Below are 24,457 nucleotides of genomic sequence, written 5' to 3' on the forward strand. Positions count from 1 at the left end.
TGTCTCTTTGTAGAATCCATAAAGAAGACTAATTTTCCAACAGAGCTTTTGGAAAATGTGTGAACTCTGTACATAGTCATATTCTAAAGTACACCCGGACATGAATAAAATCAGGTTTGCCAAAGTTTTAAACCATTAAAAATAAGTTATTTAGTCTTCTAATTTGTGATCCCAATTGTGTCTCCGCTAGAAATACGTACAATAAAATAATGATAATTATCAGGGCACCTGGAGCTAACTCCTATAACACCCACCTTTTCTCCACCCTCAAGGATTCAAAGAAACAGCAGTGTCCAAACACTCCAGCATCCGACCCGAATCACTACATATTATGCACATCTGATACGCAATGACAATGAGACATGCAACTTAATGCACTGGCTTGTTATGAAAATCCTACAGAGGGAATTTGATTAATTTGCCCAATAGATTTCCAACATATAACAGTGTGTTTAAGAGCAAGACAAATGGAAACTCATTCTGTCTGACCCCAGGGTCTCATCTGGCTTCCTTAACACTGCGATTTTAAATTTATTATTCATGCTGTATTTTATCTATCCACATGGTTTCATGGGTGAAGAAATTTTAATTATATTAATATTTGAAAACCTAAAAAAATAAACTGAGCATTTTTTAATCAGACATTAGAAAATATGTCTAATGATGTAAGAAAATTCAAGTTCACCTCATAAAATAGGTGTCACAAAATCCAAGGCAGATATAAAATCATGTCCTTCCAATGTCATTAGCTGAGTTAACATTTCACAACACAATGTAATTCAGATGCTACGTGAGATGTCTTTTTTTATTTAGTCTTCAAATGATCATATATGGATAAATATATTTTGTAGTATAATACACAAAATATGTATACGTATGTATGTAAACATCACAAAATATATGTAAAATATGTAAATAAATATATATAGACTCAATACGTATAAAGAAATTTATACACACACACACACACACACACACACACACACACACCACCACACACACCTGACGGGATACTAATGCTATAAACCTCTCATACCCGACTACACAGAATCATTTTTAATCACATCCAACGCTCTAGCAGAAAGATAATGAAGATAATGGCCTCTGAGAGCCACAGCACATTTCTGAGTCGAAGACATCCATCCTTGACACTCTGAGGCAGCCTATGGTGACTATGAATCTATACAGCAAAAGATCATTTTAAAAATTCATTCTTACAAATGAGAGGTTCCGTGATTTATACAGCAAATCACATAACAGCTGCACTATGCCGAAAAAATAGATTAATTAAAAAAGAAAACTCCTCTGATTTAATAAATCTAATGGGGTCACTTAAGAGCATTTTTTGTACATTAACAATGTGCAGAGTATTTTAAGAGGTTAAAAAAATTATACCCATTGGATCTTTCCCCTTTCTTTGTGACATTATCTACAACATTCTTTTAAAATAAACTGCTCTGTGGACTGGTGTTTCTAGAGGTCTATAGAAAGAATAAACAATTTGACAAAATATACATTTATTCAATTTGAGATAATTTCCACTACAGGCTATTAAAAGAGACAACATATTACCTACCCTAATAACTCACTAGTATTAGTATAAACACAAATAAAAATACTTTGGGTAAATTATCAGAAAATTTATCTTAAAGTAACAAGCTTTAGAGTATATCTGAATATGTAACAGAAATTATTTTATTAATTCATGTTGCTATCAGTTAATACATTCTAAGCTGATCACACACTAATATCTGAGCTAGGTTTCTTAAGAACTGTTCCCAACTCTCTTTGCAACTCTTCCTAATACAATTCCTTGGGAAACAATTTAGGTGGATGATTTTTCTCTTGTTCTTTTTATTTCAAATACAGAAGTGTGTGAGCTCCTTCTTAAGCCAGTGATTAAGTTATGCTTTGCATCCCCAGCACCTGGCACATAATATGTAGTGCATATCTGATTAATAAATGATTGAATGAATGAATGATGAATAAATAAATGTACAATAAACCAATAATTACTTCTACCATTTATATGAGGATGACCCTGCCCCCTGCTCTTGTGTAATCCTTCTTCATTAAGCCTCATGCGTTTAAAAGGAAAAAAGTGACGTTACATACTGTGGTCTCCTAAGAATACATCAGAATAACAAGTTGCCCTCAAACTGAAGAGGTTAAAAAAATGACCTTAAAAAGAGAAATTTATCCCAGCCTTCAGTTCATTTCAGTAAACAGTGGTGATATAAAATGAATAAGCACAGACACCACCCTCAGGGTATCCAGAGTCTAGTGGGAGAGACATGAATATAAACAAATAATAATAATACAGGTGGTAATTCTTCCCTTGGTTCTTGCTACTACTCTCCTCCCCTAAAGCTTTGGGTCGTGTTTACTCGCTCATGTACCAATTGATGTAACTGCGAAAGGTCTCAGCAACCAACACCTTGCTTTTACCCCAAGCATCAGCCACAGGAGCCAGGCAAACCACTTCCACTCCCTCTCCTCTGCTGGTCCCTCTGCTCGGCCTTGGAGAACACACCAAGTGACTGTCCTCCAACGCCACCACTTGATTTGATATCTCGAATGTAAGTGGCTTCCCTTAAAGCCCCTATATTATATACTTCTATACTCCAACAGAAGCTGCAGCTTTCCTCCGCTTCACTTCCATAATCAGCTAATAACCAGGGACCAGAGGCTCTGCTCCTAATCATTCCAACTAAACAAATGTTTACACTCATCGCTGAGTCACGGCCTTTCTGGCCCAATTGTTGACTCTGCCAAAGAGGCGCCCACGTGGTCCAGCTGCGTGCCAGCCACACAGCCGGCACTGCTGGGCATCTACCTAACCCGTTCCCCTGACAGCCTAACGAGACAACATGCCCTGCAGTGAGGCGCTAATCCATCAGCCACAGAGACCTAACACTTGCCCCTGTCTCCCCTTTCCAGGAACAAAGGGACAAAAATCACGAATGTCACTTAAATGGAAAAATCAAGGCATCTTAGGCATCAAACATCAATTTCAGAAGAAACAGGCTTAATTATACCTACATCAGGGGGCAGATGGGAGACTCTCCTTCTCCCAGTCACAAGAAGAAAGAAGAGCATCTAAAACAATATAGTACGTATTCTTTCCCCATCCCCTCAAAAATGCAAAGTGATTTGGTGTTTTCCCCTTTATAAAGTACATAGAAGAGACCACAGTAAAATAATTACCAGGTTCAATTTCTGGAACAGAAATGAAACCATGATTTTATAAACATCACTATATTTTCTTTAAATAAGCAGATAACAAACAGCCAGCAATATAATAAGACAGTGTGAAAATGGCTACAGGACTTCGGTGGCATAATTTTAAGACATCTTTGTCTGGAAAAAGTATAAAATTAGTCTGAAATTGACTATTACAAGCATCTCAAGTTTCACAATAAGTTTTACAGGAACCCGTAAATTTAAGGAGAAATTGGCAGGTAGGTGAATGACAGGAAATTATATTTCAAGGATCATTATTTGCAACTCTGGCTGTTTAAACATGATTACAAACCACTGGGTTCACTAGCTTATAGCACTCTGCTCTCTTATGTGGGTGTGTGTCTAAGTATTCATAATGCCAAGTGGATCCAGAGGTCTTTTCTTATTTGCTTAAAAAATAAACAGTAATGTACCACATTTAGAAGTACATCCTAAAATGTTTGCTAAAATTTCAAAATGGCCTATGTCGGAGCAAATAGAAAAGAAATTGTAAACTTGTACCTGTATACGCCATTACTCCTCTTGATTCTTCAAAGTGCTGGGAACTCTGAGTACATAAAAAACCTGATATACAACTGAATAAAATTAGAAAGTATGGCAAGGCTAGTTTCTTTGGCTTTATTTGTGGGCTTAGCCTTTCTTATCCAAAGAACCTTGAAACATTTAGGACTGGTCCTGCCATTGCAAGCGCCACCTCCTACCGCTCGCCCTTCCCTCCCTCTCCCCAGTCCCTTCTCCCTCAGCCCTCTCCCAAACACACCAGGGACTTTGCAACAGCTGTTCCTTCTGCCACCACCTCTCTTCCCCTGACATCCCTACCACTCCCTCGTGGCCTTCTGGCCATTATTCAATAGTCAATTTCTGAAGGAGGCCCTCCCTGACCACTCCATCAAATATTTAAGCCTCCCCCAAATGCCTTCTATCTCCCCTCTGAGCTTTTTTTTTCTCTTTAACAATTATTACTGTCTAACATACTACACAGGTTGTATGTTTTGTTTATTGGCACTCTTCCACTAAAATGTAAGCTCTATGAAGGCAGGGATTTGAGTCTGATTTGCTCCCTACTGCCAGCCATATAGTAGGTGCTCAATAAATACTCCTCAACTAAGTGAATGAGTCTATACAAACATTGTTCTTAGACCGTTCTACCAGTTTGCCTTCTCGATGAGCTGTGAAGTTGGCTAACTCCACCTCACAGGACCATCGCCTAGCCAAAAGTTCTTAACATACAGCCTCATTTTTCATCCTTTCCTCTCCTAGTTTTCTTCTTCTTTCCTCTATTTATTGCTTTAAGTCTTATTTAAAATAACGTTTTATTGTAAGCAACCTGAAACTGTTTGTGAATGCAGGATACAAAGAAACCAATAAGTAGAAGCAGGATCATGGTTACCGTGAAAAGTTTTCTCTCTCTCAGTTTTACACACTCTTGCAATCTTTAAATCATATTCTAAGTTCACAGAGAGGTAGCTGATACTTATCTGATATAGAAAACAGCCGATTTGTATACCTGTTTGCATATATAGAAAAGAGAATAAATTACACTGGTGCATTGAAGAGACTATTTCTGAGTATAATTCAAGGAAGTGCAGATTATAAATTAAGCATATAAACTCTTTAGTAGAGTTAAAGTTAGCTGGTTATTTAATGGAGCACATCCCTTCAGTCTACTTCATGATACCCAAAAGTAACTACTGATACTTTGCTAGCAACAGCCAAATTCATATTTCAAGAAAAAAGTTCTAAATAGTCTATGCTAACATTCACTTGGGGGTGGGGGAGCCTATATTTAGACCTTAAAAACAAACATGAAAATAGTTAAAAGAAATTAGAGAACAATGAATTAAAGGTTAGACTAGCCATACCAAGTATTAGAATGTGCTATATGCCTACAATAAATAAAACAGCACAAGTTTGGCACAAGAATACATATGCAGATAAATGGAAAATAATATCTCAAGAATAAAAAAACCTACTATATATAAAAGGTTAATATATGGAAAAGGAAGGCTCAGTGGGCAGTATTCCAGGCTTTCTGATCCTCAAAACCACCCCCAACTCCAAATCATCTCGTAATAATAAAATCCATGTTGTCGATAAGCTAGTACAAATTCTTCCATCATGGCCAAACACCACATAATAAGAATGAACTATACTCAATAAGTGGGGGTCCTAACACTGACTGTTGAGATGTGGCAGGGGGGTGGGAGGGTCCATTTAAATCTTCTACACCACAATGTGAAAATGAATCCCAGATGGACAGGGTTCCACCTACCTACAGAATGGGGTGGAGTGCCCCCTTCAGGCAGGGAAGGAGAGGTAAGAGAAGTGCCTGGCTGGTGGGATCGATGGAGAGGGGTCCTGGCCTGCCCCTGAAAGTCTGGAGCTGCCAGCGTGCAGAGTAGAAGGGTGCAGAGCTTCCTGGGGGAGGCAAGTGTGTCTCTGTGGTTTCTACTCATCATTTATAAAATTACCTAGACAAAATGTTTTGGAAAAACATGCTTGTACAAACCATAATTATATATTTTATGATACATTTTAGCCTTCTGAGAAGAGAATCATCCCTAAAACATCTAAAAGTTTAATTTTGTTTTCCCTTCTCCTTTCCAAGTGTAATTATGGAAGCAAATTAAGCTGTTGAGATTAGTCCATAGCTAATTTCTTTTCTCACCTCGAACATGTCTACATTTGCAGAAATTCATCTTTCTTATTCTTCTAGAGGAATTTGTGGCCCCACCTTTCTTAACTAATTATCTTTCCCTAGTTATGCCTATGCTCTCTCTAGATTGATACGATTTGTTCAGACTGAAACTTCCAATAACAAACTCTGACAATCCCACCAAGTGATCCCCAGCCACCTCCACCAGTCAGAGGTCAAACTCTACAGACTCCTTCTTGTGATGCTACCCCAGAGGACCCATAATTAACACATGGCTTTGTCTGAAAAGCTTTATTTTTCTTCTTGCTATAAATAACCATATTCTTAAAAATATCATTCTATCTTTAGAAGCAGCCCTTTTGTAAGACTCATTCAAAATTTCCATGCAATTTTATATTCCTCTTTATTATGAACAATAGACCCACTTACCACAGAACCAGTGTCCAAGACAGCCAACTCAGTTAAATGTCCAAATGTCAATAAGATTTCCATGACAAAACATTCATCTCAATGCAGTCAGCACAACTGAACATTCAGCAGTGAACTGAACATAAAAGCAGTGAGTGGTATATATATGGAGTGACAAACAGGTTTTTAATTCAATTTATTTGATCCTTGATATCTAGGTAAAAATAAGTTTTAACCTTGATATAAATTCAGTAGATGTCAGAATACTTAAAAATGCATCAATCATAGTATTCCATTATTTTGTTATGTAGTAGCAACTATGAAAGCAAAGTAAGGATGTGTTGCATAACAAATGAAGCCTAATATTTAGAGTTTTGTGATTTACAAAAGATGGATTTGCAGTTATTCACATACGGAATTTTCTCAGTGTAATCATGTATGCTGGAATGATTACCATAGAGAAGTCAGAAGACTTCTAGAGAAAATCTTAATAAGTACCACCTAAGCAACGAATTAATCAGTTTTAAGAGCTTCTTCCAAGCTCTACAGCTTTTAATATAATGAAGTAAGCAATTCTCATACCGTCTATAAGTAAGACAATAATTGGTGTCAACTTTAAACACTAACTTAGAATTTGAGGCGTCATTTTTGTGGTGAAAGAACAGAGAAAACTTATACAAATAAATGGTGTTAATTATAACACTAGAACTGACATTTTAAACTCTAGTACAATATATGGTTTCAACACTAAGAACTTTACCTTCCCACATAAAGGTCCACATATTCTACTCCATTAACAGGCAAGTTTTCTGTGCAGTAGTTGGATAAAAAGACAAAAATATTAATCCAAATATAAAAATAAAACAGCTCAGAAGAAAGTATCAATAATAGAAGTTCACAGAATTTTTTTTAATTCTGTGCAGCTGACAGGATTTGGTAGTTTGTTATGTACACATGACTTTTTTTATTTCGTTTCCCTAATAAAAAGGGAGAAGGTGCGGTATTAGAAAAAATAAAACATATTGAATACTAAAAAAAATAGTGATTATGATGGTAACAAAAACAATCAGTGAGCACTACATTGCGACTAAAAAAATCTAGGTCCTCGTTCAGTTTTTAAAAATCTGAATTTGAACGTGACCACATCTGTGAAGTGAAGTCCTCCATGACTCCTCCAGGATGAGGGCATCACTCCCTCTTCTTTCTCTAATCACGGGCACCCATAATCGTACCCAACACACTGAAGCGTATCTGTATGTTTATTTCCTGTACTCACTGCCCCTCTGCTCATTGAGAATCACTACCATAGAGCCCCATTCGTGTCTGATGGGAGACAGTCCTATCCCTGAGTCATAGTGAAATGATAACAGTGTGAGAACCACAGTCTTAGACAGTGATGTGTATGAGGGAAGAAATTTAATAATTCTTGAGAATGGAACCAGCTGAAAAGTTCCAGCTCCATAACTTGAACTAAAATTAGTCTTCTAAATTTTTTATCTGCTCCTTAGAAGTAAATACACAGTTTCTGTGTCATAAAAGGTCAATCAGCATTTACACGATGGCAAACTAAAATGTTTCTGACATCTTAGAATAATTTCCCACTGACCTCTGTATCTATTGCATCTGTGTAAGAATAAAACTTATACACGGATGTTTATAGCAACATTATTCCTAACAGCCAAGAGATAAAAACAACACAAATTTGCATCAACTGATGAATGGAAAAACAAAATATGATGTATCTATACAATGAAATATTTTTTGCCCATATAAAGGAATGAAGTACTGATGCATGCTAAAACATGGAAGAATCTTATAAGCATTACGCTAAGCCAGACAAAAAGACCACATATTGTAATTGTATAATTCTATTTATATAAAAATTTTCCAAATGGGCAAATCCATACAGACAAAAAGTACATTAGTAGCTGCTTAGCGGTGGGGGTGGGGCAGAAGGGAACAGAGGGGTGACATGTAAAGCATACAAGGTTTCTTTTGGAGGTGATGCAACATTCTGAAATTGGGGTAATAACTGTACAACTCTACGACTATAATAAAAATTACTGAATTGTATACTTTAAGTGGGTAAAGGGTATAATACCTCAGTAAAGCTATTACTAAAAAAAAATAGGGCCTTCTATATTCTTATATTCTGTATTCATATATTCTTCTATATTCATTTCTTAGCTTTACTCACATTTCACCTTTTCCAGTCATTTTTCCATACCAGGTCCAAGTAATTCCATAAGTTGTATTTTCTTCCTACTTCACTCATCCCCCAAAATAAACTACATTGGACACGAGGATAACTGACAGGCTATTCTAGTCCCAAAGCTCTGGCAAATGGCTGCTGGACACCAAAGGAAATGGAATGGATTGCAGCTGAGCTGAAACACAGTTGTCTTTCTGTGTCATCTTCAGTTTTAGACAGCAAAATTTTAGTGGGTGTATGCCATGTCAATTTAGCTTTTCCTTCTACACGCCACTAGTAAAGATGCTGAAGAAACTTCTCATTTGTTAGGAAAGTTTCCTAAGACAGTGGCAAATTCATTAGAAGAGATTTCACTGAGCATCAGGAAAGACACAAAAAAATAACCAGTGGCAGTAAATAACAAAGCTTGGTAAGGGGAAATATCACCCTTCCTCCCACAATGCCATCAAGTGTTCCCTAATCAACCACTCCAAATAAGATATAAAATTTTTAAAATGTGGGCTTATTATCTAAATGAAACTTTAGGATGAGTCATTTTGATTGCCACATAAGCAGATTTCCCCTTCTGAGCCTATTCCATATTAAGATTTGGAGTGCCCACCACTAGAAAGGACCAAGCACTAGCATCAATTTTTAAGAAAATTTTTTTTTAACTTTTCTTTATTTTGTTTGCTTACACATTAACATTTTCATATTTACTTATAATAATCTTATTCAAAGCTACAGGGGATCTGTATAACCTTATTATGAAGGTCACAAAGGGGAGAAGATGGTGGCTCAGTAAAGAAGAACAAAAAAATAATCTCCTGAGATTTAGGAGGGAAAAAATCTGACTTCTAATAATTGCCTGATCTCAAATTCAGTATGTTGAAAATCCTGAATGCTGGAAATAGGTGTGCTGTCACTCTGCATGAGGACCACAGCTTCTGCCTAATTTAACTGACACGGGGAGCACCATCTGGGTGAAAAATGGCAGCCATCCAGCCATTCCAGTGGAATCTGGGTACCCAACTCAGAATGAGGAAAACATCCAGCTGGCAATTTGCTAAAACAAAAGGCTCATCCACATAACATCCTCCTCTATTCTTAATGTATTCCTCGAGAATTTTACTGCAAACCCTACTAGCTTTTATTCTTAAGAAAGAGTTTCTTTCTTAAGAGCAAGCCTTAACAGGTTTGTTCGGAGAAGATATAAAGTAGCAGAAAGACTGCACCAAGAATAAAAAAAAAAAAAAAAGATTATAATTCTAGTCCTGCTGTGTGACTTTGGGCATATTCTAGAGCCTACATGAACAACAATATTTTTCTCTGTGAAATACTGTATGGGACAAAATGATCCCAAGTCTACAGGGGTAGATTAACCTGATGCACAATACTATACTAGACCTTTATCTCAAAAATACACTAAATAAAATAAAATTAGGTTCTGAAAACCTCAAAGCCACTTCCCAAATTTTCAGTTTTATAACAACCTAATACAGTTAGTTCCTGCTCTCTCTTCATGGCTGTTAGAATAGAAAAGTGTCACAGTACAGCCCATTTGATGGTCAGCGCCAACCAATGGTAAAGTGTAACGACACATCCACCTTCAATAAAATAATGCAAATGATTGCAGGCTGCAGTGGGAAAATCAGTTCTGTGGTTTACAGAAAGCCTTAGTGAATGCCAATCCATCTTTTGACCCCAAATTAGGACTGATCTTTTTAAGGGCTTTTTCCAGTTCCCTAATTTCTCCCCAATAGATGTGCTGTCCATCTATTTCATACGTATGTCCATTCTTGCATTCGTCATTTATGTCTGTATGTCTGTATGTCTATATGTCTGTATGTCTGTATGTCTGTCTGTATGTATGTATGTATGTCTCCCTGTCTCCCTTCTGGGTTGTCAAGTCCATGAAGGCAGAAAGCTTCTTATATATCTTGTGTCTTCATCTTCTAGCACTCTATCTGTGTAAAAAACACAACTCATTCAGCTTCAAATATAAAAAGGAATATACAGACACATATCTGAAAGGTCCAGAAATAGTCTAAGCTTCAGGCAAAGCTAGATTCAGCTGTTCAATGGATAGTTAGGATTCCATCTCTCAGCTCACCTTTCCTCGTGCTGGTTTTATAAACAGATGGACACCCCTTTCTGGTGGTAAGACAGCAGTATTTCTAGGCTGTGCCAGTTTTCTTTCCCATTAATTACAGGTGGGTCTCTTATAACCCTTTTGGGGTCTATGTTCATCTCTAACCCAATCACAATGGCTCTAGAGATACAATCCTCATTGGCCAAGTCAGCGCGATTTCCCGCTCCCTACCCTTTGAGCTGCAGACTGTGTTGTAAGATCAGCCTATAGACAGAGACTGTGGGAAGGGGACTCCACACAGAATAAACCAAGTCCTATGTCCAGAAAAACAGAAAGAGAAGGCAAGGACAGCAAATACAGCAGATATCCATTATGACTTGGTTGTTTGCTTAATTAAATGTAATCCTTTATTAATAAAGACTTTGTCCTCTCATAAACTCTGACTGTACCCTCTACTACACAAATAGATTCTTATAAATTATGTCATTATTAGTTAAGGATGGAGGAGTGGAGGTGGGGGATGGGGCGTACAAATGGATGTAGACAAAGAGAAAATAGCTGCATTTCTAGATCACCCTGAAAGCTAAAGCTAAAATTTGACTTTTAAGAGTGTGGCCTCTTCCTTACATCAATATACAAAAATTAACTCGGAACATATCAAAGACCTAAGAGCTAAAACTATAAAACTCTCAGGAAAAAAAAAAACACACATACATAGGCACAAATCCACATGACTTTGGATAAGAATGGTTCCTTAGCTATGACCTCAAAATTACAAGCAACAACAACAACAACAACAAAAAGATAAATTAGACTTGATCAAAATTTTAAAATTTTGTGCTTCAAAGGACACCATCAAGAAAGTAAAATGACAACCCCAAAAAATTAAATAAAATATATGCAATTAATATATCTGATAAGGGACTAGTATTTAGAATATACAAAGAATTCTTGCAACTCAATAATAAAACACAAATAATCTACTTCAAAGGTAGGCAAGGATTTGAATAGATATTTCCCCAAAGAAGATATACAAAAATGGTCAATAGCTAAATGAAAAAGTGCTTAACATCCTTAGGCATTAGGGAAATACAAATGAAAACCAGAATGAAATATCACTTCACACCCACTAAGATGGCTAAAATGTAACAAGCATACAATAACAGGTATGGGAACCCTCATAAACTGCTGACAGAAACTTAAAATGTTGCCCTTACTTTGGAAAAAAGTCTGGCAGTTCCTCAAAAAGTTATACATAGAATTATGACCCATTGATTCAACTTTTAGGGATATACACAAGAGAAATTAAAGACATGTCAACACAAAAACTCGTACACAAATGTTCATTTCAGCACATTTCACAATAACCAAAAAATGGAAACATACCAAATGCTCACCAACTGATGAATGGATAAACAAAATGTGATATATGCATACCATGGGATATTACTCAAGCTATAAGAAGGAATAAAGTACCAATATATGCTGAAGTACCAACATATACATGAACTTCGAAAACATTAAGCTAAATGAAAGAAGTCAGTCACAAAAGACCACATAGTGCCCAGAACAGAAGAAATCTAGAAACAGGAATTAGGTTAAGAGGGTCGAGGAGAAAAATGGGAAGTGATTGGTAATGAATATAAATTTCCTCTGGAGATAATAAAAATGTTCTGGAAGTAGATAGTGGTGATGGGCCTGTAACTTTGTGAATATCCTAAAAACCACTGAATTGCACATTAAAAGTGAAGTTTGTGGTATGTGAATTATATCTCAATATCTCTGTTTAAATATGGACCGTATATTAGACATTACCGAGAAATTATTATAATTTTGATAAGTGCAACAATATTATTGAGATCATATAAGGCAATGTCTCCTTTGTGACGATGCAAACTGGAGAGTGTAAGTGAAATGACACGGTCTTAGATATAGTTAAGCAAATAGAATAGTTAAGCAAAAAAAGAGAAAATGATAAAGAAAAAAAAACAAAATTTTAACTGTCGCTTTTGGTAATAAATATATGTGGGTTCAATATACCTTCCTCTCTGCTTTTGTGTGTGTTTGAAATTTTTCAAATAAAAAAATTATTAAAGAGATTATGATATAAATTTGCATTACATGTAGTTGGACTATATGGCAGTTAGGCCAGCCAAAGCTTTAAAGGGTCTCCACTGATGAATAAATATTGACATACTGAAACCAAGTGGTGAAGTCCATTCAAAAAAATGAACAAAATATGTCTGTTGTTTTCACTACTTCTAAGACATTCCTTCCTCAGATATTCCCTCTTATTAACCAAAATCATGTTTTAAGGCAATATTTTCTCAAATTATGTTCCCAAACCAGACATTCCTCAAGACATTAACAAATGTACTCCAACAGAAGTGTTCCACTGTCAAATAAGTTCAACAAACACTGGGCCAAACAAAGTTAATGTATTTGCCACACTAATTCTCGGAGTTGTTAATATGCTCACATGTACTGTGAGTCATCCAAAAGGAGCTATAATATCCCTAATTTGGGAAACTTGTGTAAATCCACTTATTTATAAAGCATACTTATGAAGCTCATATAAATTTCTCTTGCAACCCTGGCAGAGAATCAGATCGCTTCTTGAGCCTGATATAAATACAATGTCTGTTTTTTTAAGATCCATCCAAACCAGAGTTCATAAAATGCGAGTTTAGAGATAAGATCTTATCTCTGGATAAAGAAGCTAACCAGGCCACCGTGTATTCCTGGTGAAGGGGGAAAAAAGTACAAGGATGCAAATGCAAAGGGATCCATGAATCATTTCGGAACTGAGAGTAGCTTCCCCCCCTACTATTGGAAGACGGGAATACATGGGGGGAGGAGGGGTGGCAGAAGATAAGGCTGAAGGGGCAGATGGGGGCCAGGCACGGAAGGGCTTTGCAGGGCTACTGAGTTTGACATGTGAGCAGTGGAAAACCACTGAAGCACTAAACAGAGGAGCGATGCAATTCCTTTTGATGTCTCCAGATACACTGTGCATCCACCAGAAGTATGATGATTTGCTCTGGATAAGTCATGTGTCCATGTTAGAACTGATTTGCTAAATGAAGCAGCTTCCCAATCCACATTTTTAAGTACTCAAACTTAAGCACAGGTATAATCAATACTACTACTATTCCAACTCTTTCTGCTATTGGCTGCAAATGCAGAAATTGTTAAATGTGCGATTCTCCTGTTTTGCACACATGGAAAATACCCCTCCAAAATATACTTTTTTCTCTAATGCTTGATTTCTATAAAGAGGACAAAGCTTCGAGGATATGCTTCCACTTAAAAGAATTTCTCCTCATTACTTAAAAGCTACTCTACAGTTATTTCCCACGTTGCACTTTCAATTAGTGACCCTGACTGCCGCTGAGATTAAAAACTGTCCCCTTGCTGCCTGAATACGGATTTGCTTTTTAACTGGTTTGTATGCCATCAATCATGCTCTTCTTAAAAAAATAATTAATTAGTTAAGAACATTTAAAGACCTAGTGATTTAACATAAAGTCTGGACTTCTTGAGTTCCTCGATGTTTTTAAAGATCTGTCAGTACTGAGCTTGGATTTTTGCAGGATCCAATCAGCTAGAGATAAATATAACAGCACTTCCCTTCGATAAGCCTTCCAAGTACACCAAGCACCCTACTCACCCTGCACTTTGTGCAATTACATTCATGCAATGTGGACTGCGATGCCTGGTTTTATTTTTATTAAATAGGATTATAGTGATCTAAGTTTCATCCAAAAAAATGTAAGCAGTTTATCAAATTAAATACATAAGATAATTAACAATAAAAACAATACCTACCAATTAAAAGGAACAAGCAAATAGATTTTCCAGGCATCTGTTGAATGCAATTACAAAAAATGCAATTAATGCAGTTGAATTATGACCTTGCCTAAGTAAAATATGACTTCAAATTCTTTTCCCTTGAGTAAAAATTTTTGAGTTTAAGATAAAGCTGAGCTGATCATCAACTGAGATTTACCAGAATTTCCCCCTAAGAGTAGAAGTCCTTCAATGAGCTTTACTCTTCAGACCTTTACAAGTTCTCTCAAGCACACCTGAGAGAGCAGACTCCACTCGGCAACGATCACACTATGTGTTACCAATCTGATGCATGTAGTTAATGTCTAATAGAAGATAAAGGCCATAAATCACTTACGATTGATAAACTTTATCAAATATGTTAAATTTGGTTGGCTCCTCCTTTAGCTACTTCAATCTTAATAGTCAGTCCTCTTCACCTCTTTCAGAAAGAGAAAAGAAAACATTTACATTGGACGTAAGTAGAGTTTTCATATTCTCATTAAACTGTGGAGAAACATGTGGGGCTTGAAGGGATTATTTGCTTATGCTTTTTTGCCTTCAGGAGAGTGACCGTGTGATAACCTAATGTTATAATTATCAGATAAATATCTAGCACAGAGCAAAGGAATCTGAAATTTCATCTAAATGTGGATTGTCCATTTTCTGATGGAAACATAAGAGTCACTTTGTCTCTACTTGTAGTCTTAAGCTTCCCAGAAAGATGCTTTTTCCTTTCCTTTGACTGGAAGCACAATGAAGCTCAAACACTGTGCTGCAAGGGGCTAAATCTGTCATAGACGTCAGATGGCTTCAGGACAATGCCTAAAATCCTCTGAGTTCTCTGCCCCATAAAGTATGAAGAAATAAATTATTATAGTCCTTGCAAAAGTAAACAATCATGGAGGAAAAAAAAAATTCATCTTGACCTCTTCTCACAGTTCACAGCTTGAACAGTTTTTTTAAAAATATTCACTAGTTTCAGTACTAGAGCAATTTAGCAACTTCTGCTGACTTTACCCTTTCATTACCCATTACTTCATTTGAAGGCTATTTTTCCCTACTTTCCACTAGATTGTAAATTCCACAGGGACTAAAACCAACGTTGTGTCATTGACCACTATATTCCCAGAATCTAGCACACCACCTGCCATAGAGGACACAATAAATATGGAATAAATGATTATTCCTTAAATACTATTAATATCAACATAATTTTAAGCAACATTCAGTGGAAAAAATTGCATTTTAAAAGTTTTTAAGCAAAGTATGAGAAGTAAAATGTAAAATTTGTTCCAAAAAAAATTAGAAAAATATTACATTTAAAAACCCTCCAGAATGAAAATGTAAACTATTTTCATGGGCTTCAGAATCTATAACTGTAAAAACCTAATATTTTTTAGAAAGTCATTTCTATCCTGTAGAAGTTATTATAAAATATAAGCATTGCCAAGGTGCTCTTGAACCATGAAAATGACAGAAATTTGTTTCTGTTCTATTAAAGATGACTGAAGGTTGCAATGGATTCTTAGAGAGACATTCTGAATAAAAGAGTCTGACCAAAAATCTTAAGCAGAAATTTTGCTAATAAATATTCGACGACTGGGAATATCATTAGTTTCTTGCACTAGAAAACCAGACACAAAGAAACAATGGCTTCTCAGAGATCAGAAGCAGAAAGCATCAACACAGAGGTACTGAGATTAAAAACAGTGACTGAGAAAAATGAAGCTGAGAAGAGTAAGTTCCAAACATGCTGGAAGGAGAAGACCCATGCCTTGGCTACTCTGATGGACTGTTTCATCAACGGTTCCTTACTGATCACTTGTTACACCCTCAGTACTGAGGAGAGTGATCCAAAATAAGTACAAATCTTAATGCTTTTTCTCAAGGATCTCTCAATTTCAGAGAGACAAAGCGAAGACAGAACAAAGTATTTTAAATAATTCAAGTCCCTATATATAAGGGAAGGAAAATGATGCATGCATTATAATCTATATAGAGAGAAATTTATGAAAGTTAAAGAGCAGTGGCGGGGGGGGATAGAGAGCGCTCTGTGTGTGTGTGTCGTGTGTGTGTGTGTGTGTGTGTGTGTGTGTGTGGCTGTGTGTAGATGCAATGTTGAAGCTGGGTTTCACATTCATTTCCTCTAACCTTCACAATCTAATGAGTATGTAGACATATATTCCTATCTCCACTTGGCAGATGAGCAAATTGAACAGGTGGCATGAACTGAACCAAGAAAGTGAAGGAGCCCAGATCCAAAGCTATGATTATCTATCTGGTGCCAAAGTCTCTACCTAAAACTCTTTATAAGGGCAAGATGACCATTTAAACCTCTCTATCGGTACTTCTTCTCTTATACAGGTTTTAAAAAGTTAGAAGGCAACTTTCAACACATAATTCTAACAGCTCATGGTTGCACAGCACGTACTCTGGGCTCAACACTTCTGTAATTACAAGTATTCCTTAAAGCATCCTTGATTTGTATGAGGAAGTAAATGTGATTTTACAGATTAAGAAACTGAAGCAGAGAAAAGTTAACTAACTGCCCAAAGTCACTCTGCTAGTAAGTGACAGGGCCTTTTATAAGCATTATTCCATGCCATTTCAATAATGCGTTCAAATGAGGATTGCCCCAGCTGCACAGAGGGTTCTTTAAATGCCCCCCACAGGTCTCTGGCTTCTCCAAGGCTACCTGCCCCAGGGAGAGAATCAGGCAGGACGTATGTTTCACTGACACAGCATGGTCTGGGTGCTGGTTCAGATTCTACCACCCTTCGGCTCTGTCACTTCGCCCAAGTTACTTAGCTTCTCAGGGTTTCAGCTTTGACACCTGTAAAATGAGCAGTTTGTGATAAATGACATCAGAATTTCTTCCAGTTTTAAACACCTGTGGTTTAAATCAACAAGTTTGCTTTATACCTCTACTCCTAAATACCAAATGTAGAAAAAAAAATCTGGGAATGAACAGTGACCTACTTTGTTGATGAATAAATATAAATTCATAATAACATCAACATCAACATCTACATCATCCTGGTTCCAATCATCCCAAAGTTAATGTAGTTATTTTTCTAATTTCTCTAAGTTAGAATCACAAACTTAAAGTATTCCTCAGAGTACCTATAACATTAGTTAAAATTAAAAGCACACAAACTTTTTGTCCCAAGTGAAGTGACCTCATGGGGAGATAAGTGCCAGCTTTTCTTACTCCTTTGTTGAAACACAATTTTGTTTTTCTTTCCTGGAAGTGTTCTAAGACTCTTGCCAGACGCAGCTCTAGCAAATAGCATACTTAATCCTTCTGTAATGCAGGAGAGGGTTTGACCACTCCTGGGGCAGCTGCTGCAGTCTCTGCAGAACTCTCCCGGAGCAGCTGGAAGCACCGCCCGCCTTGTATAAAATAGGAGCGGCCTCTAGCACACAAGCCCGATACATTTATAACCTCCCAGCCCTTCAAGTGACAATAGAAAGATCAACCCCAGCAACAGTGGCTATAGTAACACAAATCAGACTTAAAAGTAAAGAATGCTTAGTGAGGTCCTAGCACACAAGAGTCAGAAATCCTTTAAACCAGTCACCGGATGAATTACAGTGGAAAGGCATGTCATAATCCCCTGGGTATAACAGTGAGAGTTTGGATTAATGCCATAAGACTTAGCAGGCACATGGTTTAACACAGGGTTATCTGCGAATTCGGAGTTGAAGACCTCGTCCAGTTGAAGGCCCAATATCACCATAAGGCCAGCACACATTCCAAAGAACTTGTAACAACAGGTTCTAAAACAAGACTAAAAGCCAGATGCAGCACTAGGACCTCCATGCGCAGCTTTGCGGGCTGTGTACTGTACAATTCCAAGAGGTGCACGTTACATAAACTGTGAGTATTGTCCCCTGGAGTTGTGCATTGCAGTGGCCCTGATCAGCACAACTCTAAAATAGCAATGAACCTAGGAAAAGAGCAGCAGTAGCCACAGTACCTTCTGCCCACAGAAATTTTGCAAAATATACTAGTTTTTAATTTCAGCTTGAGTAGACATCACTAGGCAAAACTCAGCATCTCAAAGTTTTCTGTAGCTGACACAGAATTCAATTCACCTGTATCTCAACATTTTTTTCAGGAAAAGTTTCAGAATCACTGGGAAACGACCCAAAAACCATGTCTGTTCCGTCTCTAGGGCACCTCACACAGTTGGCTTCACTCCATAGTTTTGCTGGTTTCCAATCCCTTAGACTTTGGAGCCACTGTACTGCAGCTGTGCTGTAAGAAAAAATTCAAGATAGAGGAGCATTTGCTCCCAATGGGTACGTCCACCAGAGACATGAGGGTAAAGGTTAATGTACATCCCAGTGGGCCCGACAGTCGAATTTCACTAAATCAATCCAACTAGGGGAAGGTCATTCAGAACTTAGGGAAAAGTCTAAACCACGGAGCACGTTGTATGAAAAGCTATTATTTTTCTGTTATCTGAAGAGAATCAAACTAAGTTTTTGAAAAGTCCATTGAATCGATTACCATTTTAAAATCACGAACTAAAAAGGAAGTATGCACCTATCTGTACTGTCTTATGCTGAACTAGTATGTGTATATCCATACATATTATTTTACCTGCTAGTCTGTAAGATTTTTGACACCAGAAATTCTCCTACATCTCCCCACTGCACTTAGCACAGTGCTAGAAACACATTAATAACAGTTATCACTTAGTGAGTGCTTATAAGGTACCAAGCATGGATCTAAGTATTAAATGTGCATTAATACATTCAGTCCTCATAGCAGTGCTATGAGGTAGGAAAGACTAAGAAACTAAAGGTCAGAAAAGTTAAGTAAAAAAAAAAAAAAAGAACTTGCACATGCCACAGAGTTAGTATACAGGAGAGCCAATATTTAAACCCAGGGAGCCTGATGCTAGAATCTATGCTTTCAGCTATCACATACTCAATAAATGTTACTGGAATGTCTGTGCATGAGTCCTTCATTACAGAAGTACTTTAAACCATTATTTTCTCCAAAACAGGTCAAACACTTACTTGATGTCATTGATGTCATTAATTTCTTAGAAAGTCCTATTTAAGCTCAAACTTTAACCATTTCACAAAAATTTCCTAATTAGTGGAGTCCAGATTAATAAGGTTGTACATTTACTATAAAGAGTCATCCTTGGGGCGGGGTGGGGGAAGGCACGTACCATTCTGGGGAGTAATGCTGATAAGCAAGAAGCTATGCATGGTGACAGGGATATAGCATGGGAAATCTTATACTTTCCCCTAATTTTCTTATAAAGACAAAAACTACTATAAAAAAAAAAGTCTTTTTTAGAAGTCAACCCAAAGACTTACACAGACACACACACACACACACACACACACACACACACGTGCACTTGCCAGCTCCAGGATTCTACCCCCTCGAAAGACCCCAGAATGCTTTTTTTCTTTCTGAACTACTTGAACCTTCCCCGCAGCCCTCTGTTTCAGTCTTGGAACCTTTTCTTCATTTCTGCCTTATGTCATTATTTTTATAAGCTCCCTGAAGACAAGAACAACACATATAGTTGTGCTCTCCTTAGCACTTAGCACAGAAAATATACAATAGAAAATATACAATAAAAAATATTTAGATAAAACAGGGAAAATCAGGAAAATATCATAAATATGAAGATTTTTATCCTAGGACTTTTTTATTTTCCTTTTAAACCAACTGCATTATAATTCAGGGTAATATTCTTGCAGGCCGAAGTACATCATAACTTTATTTTAATAAGATCATTTCTGGCAACAGTCAGAGTTAAACTACATGCAGTTTTAAAGTAGTTTCAGACTTCTGTCGTCTCAGCAAGATATGTCTATTTATTGAATGAAAAGAAGCTATATTGGCTTAAAAGTCTGCTGTTTCCTGCAGATAGATCAACAGAGAGGCATGTAGTCCAATCCTTTAGGGTCTGAACATAATAAGGCCTAGGGAAATGCCACAAACCAACAAAGATTATTGTCCTGCTTTGAGTTCATAAATTTTTCCCTCTAGCTATCTTTAATACTTACCCAAAAGTGCGGATTCTTATTTCAACTGATATTTCATCAACGATCTGTCAACTCCTGCTGGCTCCATTACATTGGGAATATCATTTATATAAATTCCAAAATATGTATGTATTTTTTTCAAAGTACTTAGGAAAAAAACATAAAAAGACTGTCATGTATTTTTTTTAAATCCCAAATGTATGTGCAGAAATCTGAAAACAAGTATTGATTATTTTTAAAAATGTTTTCCCTGGCACTAACGGAGAGTATCAGATGCACTATTATTGTTGTCTTGAATCTATACTCCATTGTAACCTTAATTTACTAGTAGATAGAAACCACAAGAAAGAATGAAGAACCAATCACATTTATCAAAAAGAAACTACCCTCGCTTCAGAAATGCTAAGCACAGAGTTACCATAGGACCAGCAATTCTATTCCTACGCATATTCCCAAGCAAAAAGAAACCATAAGTCTACGCAAAAACTTGTATATGAATGTTTACAGTAGCATTATTCATACTAACCAAAAAGTAAAAATGACCCAAATTTCCACCAACTGATTAATGAATAAACAAAATGTGGCATATCCATGTGATAGATTATTCAACCATAAAAAGAAACTAAGTACTTTTCAGACTTCGACAAGGATGAACCTCATGTTAAATGAAAGAAACCAGTCACAAATGGCTAACAAACATGTGGTACAAGTATACAATGGAATATTACTCAGCCATAAAAAAAGAATGAAATCTTGCCACATGCGACGATATGGATGGCCCCAAAGGGTAGTACACTAAGTAAAATAAGTCAGAGAAAGACAAACACCATATGATTTCACTTATATGTGGAATCTAAAAATCAAAATAAATGAATAAACAAAACAGAAACAAACTCATAGATACAGAGAACAAACTGATGATTGCCAGATGGGTAAAAAAGGTGAGGAGTTTAAGACATACAAATGGCCAGTTACAGAAAAAGTCATGGGGACATTAAGTACAGTATAGAGAAAATAGTCAATAATATTGTAATAAATATATATGGTATCAGGTGGGTAGTAGACGTATAAGAGTGACCACTTCATAAGGTATATAAATATCTAATCACTATATTATACACCTGAAACTAATACAATACTGCATGTCAACTATACTTGAAATTTTTTTTAAAAGAAAGGAGCCAGTCGCAAACACCATATAGTATATGATTCCATTTATGCAAAATCTCCACTATAGGGGAATCGACAGAGAAATAAAGTAGATTAATGGTTGCTAGGAGCTTGGGGGGAGGAGGGAATGGGCAGTGGGTTCAAGGTTTCATTTTAGGCTGATGAAAGTATTATGAAACTTCAATCTAATAAAACATATGACAAACCCAAATTGAGAGACGTTCTACAAAATAATTGATGCGATGGTTTGAACTGAAATTAGATCCTATGACAAAATAGAAAGAGTAAATACGTGGAACAGCGCTATGACCCTATTTGAGTTAATTATGCTTTTTAGGCCTTGGTTTCCTCACAGTAAAACAGGTGTCAACCGAGTTGCTGTAAATCATAAAAATAAAATATCCAGTAACAGCTCTAGCACAAAGTAAAAAAAATGCTTGATAAAGTTTTATTTTCGTTGTTGTTAAGTCTGCCAGGATATTAAGATAAAATCTAAGACAAGCCTTTAGTAATCAAATGGCTCATTTGAGCTGTGCTGTCCAATACAGCAGCCACTAACCGCATGTGGTTACTTAAACTTAAATTAACTAAAATTAAAAATCCAGTTTTTCAGTCTCATATGCCACATTCCACATGCGCAAGAGTCACAGGTGTCTAGTGGCCGCAGTATTGGACACCACAGATTGAGAAAAAATATCAAAAGGCAAATTTCCGTAGATCCATCCAAAACATTTTTACCATCCCTGCACTAGAGACCTAAAGATACTCAAATGAACTATCGCATGTTAAATTTTACATCGGCTTTAAAACTTTTACATTTAGCTTAAGAAACTGTTAGCGCCAACTACCAAATTCTGTCAAGACAGTAAAAAGACGGTCTGGGCTGTTAAATCGGCATTTCCAAAGCATAAAACTACGACAGTCTCCAAAGAATTAAGTAAATGACCAACAGTGATCTCTGAAATCAACCAAATGTTCATGACACCAATTTCTCACCCATAAATTCTATCTTTTAAAAAATATTTTTAAATATCTATTTCTCAGTTCACACTTTTTCTACTGATATCAACAGGAGGATTAAATTTCTGAGAGCAATGGGATGTGTCATATTTTAGCCAGTTATTTTCTATGAAACAAAATAAATCTGTTTTATAGATATAAAATACTTCTTGTTTATGCTTTTTATTAATTATAAGAAATTCCTCAATGTTTCTCACTTTTATTATCATACTAGATGCTTTAAGCTACATGGAGAATAACTGTAGACTGGAATGGCTCCATTAAACAGGCAAAACTCGATCGAGAAGCTTAGTCTGAGTGCTCTTCAGAAGCCAGGAGGGCCACCTGTCCGCTTTCATTTAAGTTAAGGAAGATGCACATTACAAATGCCTATCTAGTGTATGACCATGTGCATGACGTCTTTAGGCTCAGATACCAAAATGATAATGAGTCCAAATTCATGATAGAATACTGAGTAATAAATCAAAACATCCCCCATTGCAACTCAAATGCTTTCACATTCAAGATATATTAGCCCTACGAAGGAGCTAAGTGGAGTCCTCGGAAGAAAAGAGTGAGCATTTGGCTTTAAAGTAAGTGCACTTTACTTGCCTTATTCGGCTGGAATATACCCAGTAATTATGCCCGGAAGTTGCAAGGCACTTTCCCCTGGGGAGCTTCAAGTGCTTTAAAAACTTGGGCTAATCCACCTTTATAATATCCCCAGGCAGCAAAGAGAGGTTTGGTATTCTTTAAAACACAAAAACGTTTAAGAGAGTTTCCTGAAGTTACAACACTCAGAGCTGGGTGATTCAAGATGGGAATTTATATGCTCAGCAGCTACATACACTGAAGCGGAACATTTAAATGGACCACTAGAAACTCGAAGGGTGTTTCAGCACGAGTCAAAGTCTCTGAAGAAAGGCTGGCAAATTCCCAGGATGTCAGACCACTTGGCAGAATTATTGGTGGCACAGGAAGTCTTGAAAGAATGGCTCTTTGCTTACTCAACAGCAAGAAAGAGCCACATTAACAGCCCAAAGATGTGTTCATACACTAGACAGGCATTTGTAATGTGTTTACTTTCCTCAGTATGAAATAAAAATCATCAGGTAAATTGCTCACATAAAATTATAAAACAGATAAATATTTTATACTTGGTTTATTAACGTCAGATATTTCAACTCTAATTCTCAGGTCATACATAAGTATGTGATAAATTAAGTGATTAATTTAGCTTCACTGTAACTGGCAAGAAAGCAAGTATCTGCCCTTGGCTCTGACTAGTTCAAAGAAAGCCCTTTTCAGGATTAGGAACTGGACTACACATCTGAGAACGGGCAGTTTACTCTGGAAATATTTCCTTTTTCCTGTGTTAACTTTTGATGTTGCATCCTTGCAGTATAGTGCTTGTCTCACCAGCTAAGTGATTATAGCAGGTTGAGAGCTGAACATTAACAAAAACTACATTCTTCTTGTTAAAGAAAAAAACAAAAACAACAACAACAACAAAAAAAAAACCCTGATGGACCTTTCCAAACTCCAATTATATCTTAAATTCTAGAATGCTTGTCAAAAACTTATGTCCACACAAAAGTTTATGGTATGTCCAAACAAAAGTTTATAGCAGCTTTACTCAGCTGCCAAAATCTGAAGGCAAATTTTGTCTTTGAAAGATGTCTTTTAATACATAAATGATTAAACTATGGTACACCCATGCAATGGAATATTATTCAGTGATAAAAGGAAATGAGCTATCAAGCCATAAAAATATGCAGAGGAACCTTAAGTGCATGCTGCTAAGTGAAAGAAGCCAATTTGGAAAGGCTAGTACTACATGATTCCG

General features: G+C 36.5%; 1 protein-coding gene and 1 long non-coding RNA gene across 2 annotated transcripts in view; both read right to left on the reverse strand.

The window, feature by feature from the left end:
* CDK14 (cyclin dependent kinase 14) overlaps window positions 1–24,457 on the reverse strand; it is a 503,580-nt gene that overhangs the window by 434,999 nt on the left and 44,124 nt on the right. The gene's annotated exons all lie outside the window — the stretch shown is intronic.
* Window positions 968–19,587, reverse strand: LOC120615048 (uncharacterized). Its single transcript, XR_005656186.1, has 4 exons — window positions 18,520–19,587; window positions 14,777–14,860; window positions 14,419–14,455; window positions 968–7,116 (listed from the first exon to the last, which is right to left on the reverse strand). It is a non-coding gene; the product is annotated as an uncharacterized LOC120615048 (long non-coding RNA).

The sequence above is a fragment of the Pteropus medius genome, unplaced genomic scaffold, assembly GCF_902729225.1.
Source record: "Pteropus medius unplaced genomic scaffold, Ma_sr-lr_union100, whole genome shotgun sequence".
Taxonomy (NCBI): domain Eukaryota; kingdom Metazoa; phylum Chordata; class Mammalia; order Chiroptera; family Pteropodidae; genus Pteropus; species Pteropus medius.